This window comes from Scyliorhinus torazame, chromosome 2 (assembly GCF_047496885.1).
Source record: "Scyliorhinus torazame isolate Kashiwa2021f chromosome 2, sScyTor2.1, whole genome shotgun sequence".
In the NCBI taxonomy this organism is placed as follows: Eukaryota; Metazoa; Chordata; class Chondrichthyes; order Carcharhiniformes; family Scyliorhinidae; genus Scyliorhinus; species Scyliorhinus torazame.
The window spans coordinates 72,126,964-72,132,963 of NC_092708.1; the positions used below are offsets into that span (position 1 = coordinate 72,126,964).

Genomic DNA, 6,000 nt, shown 5'->3' on the forward strand with positions numbered 1-6,000 from the left:
ACAGCTTGCGTTTCTATAGTGGTTTAACTTGACCTATTTGTTCCATGGCATTTCACTGAAGTGCAATCAAACAAAAATTGAACGTTCTTGGAAGGTTAGAGATTATTAGAGACAGGGAGGCAGGAGACCACAGACCAGAAGTGTCTGCAATGTTTGCAACATTGTTGGATCAGGGAATCTGGATGGGTGAATGGGACTTGGTGCAAATTAGGATATGGACAGAGTTTTGTACAAGCTCAAGGGTGGAAAGATGAGCTCAGAAAACAAAACATTTTTCCAGTATAGAAAGATGGTAATTGTATTTTCCCACACTAGCTACATTAATGACCTCTGAGCAAGACTACCAACTAAATGCCAGTTTTGACTTGTGGTTTATACCCATTGCTAACTGGTTGAAACAAGAAAAAAAATCTTTTCACACTTTAACTATGCAGTTTCAACTATGTGAAAAAGCAGAAGGCATTTTTGCTCCTTCAGCCTTGAGCCCCGTTGAATTTTGTCCCCAAATCTTTCACAAATGAAGTATATCTACAAAGGGCACGCACCATGGGATTCGGCTAAGCTTTTAAATCCGACTTCGGGCTTCTCACAAAATTCATCTTTCATTAATCAGGCTATGTGCGCTGCAGACACAAGGCGTTTCGCTCAACACAAAAACATTTCTTTGTACTTACTGAGTAACCTTGGAGAGCTCTACTACAGTAGAAATCCTCAATTCAACCCTTGGGCAGGCAGGGGCTACTTTGGTTGCTTTTAATTGATGATAAAATCAGAAAGGGCGTCAGTTCAACGTTGATAAGAGGTTGCCAGCAGCCTGGGGTGAACCCCAGACCTCCCCTCAATCACAATAAAACTGCCTCGCCCACCCTGGCACACGAATTATTCACTGTTCCACTGACAACCTACGTTGCGAGAAGATATCCCCAGCAAACAAAAACACAGTAACCCCCCCCAAAATTAAGAGGAGAAAACCCTGCAGATAAACCGTGAGCTGGGAGGGGAATAAAAGATCCAATAGAGCGGGAGGTTTCAACCATGGTTTATCGCCCTCACCTGGGAGGCGATCGCTTTCTGTACACACAAGTCTTTTATTTTAATACCTACCCAAAGTTAATTGAAGTTTGGCGGCCACTTGCTGTATTCCTTTTTTCCCCTCCTCCCCCGCAATGAGTATGGCAATGCGAGCTTTAACTGATTTCTCACAACAGCGCAATGCCGAGCCCCGCCGCAATCTCTCCAGCCGGTGTTTAAATCGCTCGAGCACAATCGGCCAAGGAGCGCCGCCGAGCGCACTGAGCATGCGCCAATACCCCCTGGGGAGATTGACGGACGGCGGCGCGGTTCCCTGTTTTCCTCTCTCTGTGCTGCCTCGACCCGCTCCAACCGCCGCTTACCTGAACCCCCGCCGCTTTGCCTGGCCCGGCATCCTTTTTCAGTCGTCCGTTTTCCCGAGCCCCCTCTGCCTTTTTTCCCCCGTCCCACTCGAGGCGCGGAAAGTTCCAGAAGGGGAAGGCGGGCTGAGAAACTCGAGCAAAACTCGGCCGCCCGGGGTCCTCGTCGCCCTTGCTCCTTTAGCTATCTCGCTATCTGCCTGCATCAATTTCGGCTCGACGTCGACAACAAGAACGCGGGCCATGGGGGCAGGCCGGCGCCGGGTGAAACAGTGCCACCCGTCGGTCAGGCTGAGCTCCTGCAGGTTGACATACTACCTTCCCCCCCGCGCCCCCCGAACGCCGTCACTCGCTGCACACAAGAGAGGTACTGTGCAAGTGATAGCTTTTTCAAAATCATTGCAGCAAGTGCAAACAGAAAGATGAAACGCACTTGGAGGATATTGATTTTAACATCTCGGATTAAAGGATCGTCTTAAATATGACATTGTATTCTTAGTGCAGTCTGTGGTGGCACTTTATGCCACCCACCCCCCTCTCAGAAACCATAACGCCAGCAAAACATTCACCTCTGCGGCGATGCAACATCTTACCTTCACTGGTCTGTATGACTCACTCAGTCATAAACTAGTCGTGAACAAAGAGGCCATTCAAGCCTATTGAAACGGTTTCCAATCCGGTCTCCTGATTGATCGTTTTCCAAAATCTTTTGTTCCTACAAATTTTGAGATTTCCTGCACGGAGTTACCTGTAAAGGTAAAATCAGCCACATCAAAATTTCAAAGCATGGAACTAATACTATTTCACAAAATAATACATATTTTAACTTATTACAATACGTGTTTTTATAAAAAATTATATATATCTTCAGCATTTCCTGTGTAGTTTGTTGTTACATAAACAGCAACTTGTATTTATGTCAGTAAGAAGTCTTACAACATCAGGTTAAAGTCCCAACAGGTTTGTTTGGAATCACTAGCTTTTGAAACGCAGCTCCTTCATCGGGTGACTGGCTTAAATGGAATAAAACATCCTAAGGCACTATACGGAGGTGTTATAAAACAAAATATGATAGCAAAGCAACATATAAAGGGATATTAGGCCAAATAGGTAGGTTTTCAGGAAAAGGAGAGCTCAAGATAGAGAGGTACAGAGGTTTCAGGAGTGATGCCAAGGTAAAGTTGGGTGTCATTAGTATGATTTCACTAACGGCAGCATGTGGATGAAAGAAAGAAGGGGTTCAAGGATAGAAATTGTGTGAAATGGAAAGAGAAGCCAGCGATGGCAATTCGCTAGCTACGGCTAGGGAGAAAAAAATGGAACCGGTGAGTGCAGTCCCACGCAGCTCGATGACAGTGAAGCTGGAGGAGGATAGTGTGGCCAACTGTCGAGGACAGACAGGTCAAGAAGAAAGAGGAGAGATAGTTTGCCTTTATCAAAGTCACATTGGATGTAATGTGTGATTTTGATAAGAGCTGTTTTGGTATAGTGGAAGGGGAGGTAAAATGAATGGACACATTCAAACTTGGGAGTTCCAGAAAAGATGAGCACGAATTTTGGAGGTGGCAACATGTTCAAGGACTCTGAAGAGGAAAGGGAGATGAGGCGGTAGTTTCCAGGACCGAAGGGTCAAGGGTTGTTTTTTTTTGAGGAGATGATTGCAGTTTTGAAGGTGAGAGGGACAGAATTTGATGACAACTGGTAATAATGTCAGTTAACGTGAGAGCCAGGAAGGGAAATTTTGCGGTCAATAGTTTAGTGGGAATCGGGTCAAGAGAGCAGGAGGTGATGGTTGGAGGGAGGGGAAGATGGTGGTAGATCTAATGGACAAAATTAACTCAGAAATTGTGGTATTATCAGGTATTGCAGCATCCGAGAGGCTGAAGTTCCATTGGTCAAACCTGGGGGTTTACCACTGGCTGTATAGTATGTAGCTCCGCCCAGATAGGCGGGGTATAAGAGTCTGTGCTGTTCCAGCAGCGCTCATTCTGTACCTGAGCTGCTGGGGAACAGGTCTAGTCTATTAAAGCCGTCAGTTATGCTTTGACCTCGTCTTTGCAGTAATTGACTGTGCATCAATTTAATAGACTACACTCAAGTAGAGAAAATGGATCTCCGAATCAAGCCGCAGTGTCTGCAACTCAGTCCCCACGCGGCGAACTCAGTGGCGATTTTCAAACATTGGCTGGTGTGTTTCAAAGGCAACCTTGAGACGGCTGGAGGCACACCCACGGGGGAGCAGAAGCTGCATTTCCTGCACTCAAGGGTACGCCCTGGGATCTACACCCTCATCGAGGAGGCGGAAGACTTCGATGCAGCAATCAAACTTTTAAAAGGACATTATATTCGCCCTGTGAACCAGGTTTACGCACGTCACCTGCTTGCAACGAGACGACAAAGCCCCGGGTAATCGTTGGAGGAGTTCTACCGCGCGCTGCTGGTGCTGGGCAGAAGCTGCCCGCAAGTTTCGGCGAGCGACCACATGGAACTCCTAATCCGGGATGCACTCGTAGCAGGTATGAGCTCCTCAGAGATCCGCCAGCGTCTTTTAGAGAAAGACACCCTGGGACTTAGAGAGGCACGGGCCCTGGCAGGGCCCATGGACGTTGCCTCCAGGAACGCACAATCCTATGTGCCCAACCGCGTGGCGGGCGCAGCGACAGCCCCACAGACCTTCCCCCTGTCCCCGCAGGCCTGCGCTGAAAGTCGGCCCGCCAACTCTGATGGGCCCCACTGTTTCTTCTGTGGGCAAGAAAAGCACCCCCGCCAGCGCTGCCCGGCCCGCACATCCGCCTGCAAAGGGTGCGGCAAGAAGGGCCATTTTGTGGGGGTCTGCCAGGCATGAGCGGTGGCCGCGGTCTCCAGCGGCGACTCCGAGCTGCAACAGCGAACTTCCCCTCGGCCCCAGGTGACCAGCAGTCACCGCCACCCCCGTATCCTAGGGCCACGGGCGCCGCCATCTTGTTCCCCGGCCACCACGCTGGACGGATGGGAGCCGCCATTTTGTCGATATCCGACCACCATGTGCGACCCATGGGAGACGCCATCTTGGATGGGGCCCCAGGACCCCAGCCCGACCGACTATACACTGCCCGATCAAAATTCACGGCTACTGCGTCTGGCCTCGGTGACTCTGGACCAAACTCGACATCGAACACTCTCAACAGCAACGACGACGGTCTTCATCAACAGCCACGAGACGTCCTGCCTGATCGACTCTGGGAGCACGGATAGCTTTATTCACCCCGACACGGTAAGGCGCTGTTCACTTTTTACCCACCCTGTAAATCAAAGAATCTCCCTGGCCTCCGGTTCCCACTCTGGAGATAAAGGGGTTCTGCCTAGCAAACCTCACAGTCCAAGGAAGGAAATTCAACAATTTCCGCCTTTATGTCCTTCCGCACCTCTGCGCGGCTACACTCCTGGGGTTGGACTTCCAATGTAACCTGCAAAGTCTGACCTTTGTAGCCACCTAAAATGGCTGATTCCCGATTAATTTGGCCAAAACCCGATGTAAAATGGCTAACCGAAAAGACTGATGGGAAAAGCAGCCAACAGGGCACAAACGGACAGCTGCAGACAGAACAGCGTATTCGGCTCTGGGGAAGTCGGCCCAGATCGATACCTGCGACCATTAGCAGCACATCAACCAGACATCTACAGTTTAATCGGCTATCCCCGGGAACAATTGCAACATATTAGCAATTGAATGCCGGACCAGACCTCTCGGCGTCAGCAGTGGCCGAGAGAAAGAAAGGTGAACGACCACCCCCCCGATCAAGGAATCGCCCCATTATTGGAGCATATCGAACCCAGTGATTGGGAACAAGTCCAATCACTTGGGACCAGGGTCAAGGTCCGCCCCCGAGAGGCGGGAGGCCCCTGGGACCTATAAAGGATAGGGGCCAAGTTCAGATCGACCCTTCTCTCCCTTCTTCTCCTGCTCGCAACCTTCGCAAGAACCATCGACCAGCAACCGTAAGTTTGACTCCAGCAATCGCTACCCGATAGAGACTCCTAGCCATCGACCTGTATCAGCCTTTTGAATCCCGCAGGCCAGACCCAATTCGATAAGCCATTCGTTTCCCTAACCTGGTGGGCCATTTCCAAAAGTTAAGTATTGGCCAGTAGTGGTAGGTAGTGATATAGAAAGTAGGATTATTGTGTAAGTGTTTATTGCTGTACATAATAAATGACCGTTGATTTTAATCTTACTAAGCGGTGTGCTGTCTTATTAATCATAACCACAGCTTGAACCACGTGGCGGTATCAGAAAGATACCTGGTGACTCGTGAGCAAAGGTGACATAATTAGAGCTAATAAAACTAAGGCTAATAAGAGCAACACCTTCAAATTCGGCGGCCCTATACCCCCCCTTACTGTCTGCGGCCTCGCGACCCTTAAGGTCGACCAGCCATCCCTGTTTGCGAACCTCACCCCGGATTGCAAACCCGTTGCCACCAGGAGCAGACGGTGCAGTGCACAGGACCGGTCCTTCATTATGTCGGAGGTCCAGAGGCTACTAAGCGAAGGGGGTCATTGAAGCTAGCAACAGTCCCTGGAGAGCCCAGGTAGTGGTGACAAAGACCGGGGAGAAACATAGGATGGT

The 6,000-nt window shown here is 49.7% G+C and overlaps 1 protein-coding gene across 3 annotated transcripts in view; it reads right to left on the minus strand.

Moving 5' to 3' along the window:
* mgat5 (alpha-1,6-mannosylglycoprotein 6-beta-N-acetylglucosaminyltransferase) overlaps positions 1-1,597 on the minus strand; it is a 241,215-nt gene extending 239,618 nt beyond the window's left edge. Inside the window, exon 1 of one of the 3 annotated variants that reach the window (XM_072472736.1) lies at positions 1,395-1,597. The gene's annotated coding sequence lies outside the window, so the exon portion shown is untranslated. Of the gene's footprint in view, positions 1-674; positions 695-1,104; positions 1,262-1,394 lie in introns of those variants that run through there. The other 2 variants (XM_072472725.1, XM_072472747.1) reach the window with 2 other exon arrangements.
* Between the last annotated feature and the right edge of the window lie 4,403 nt (positions 1,598-6,000).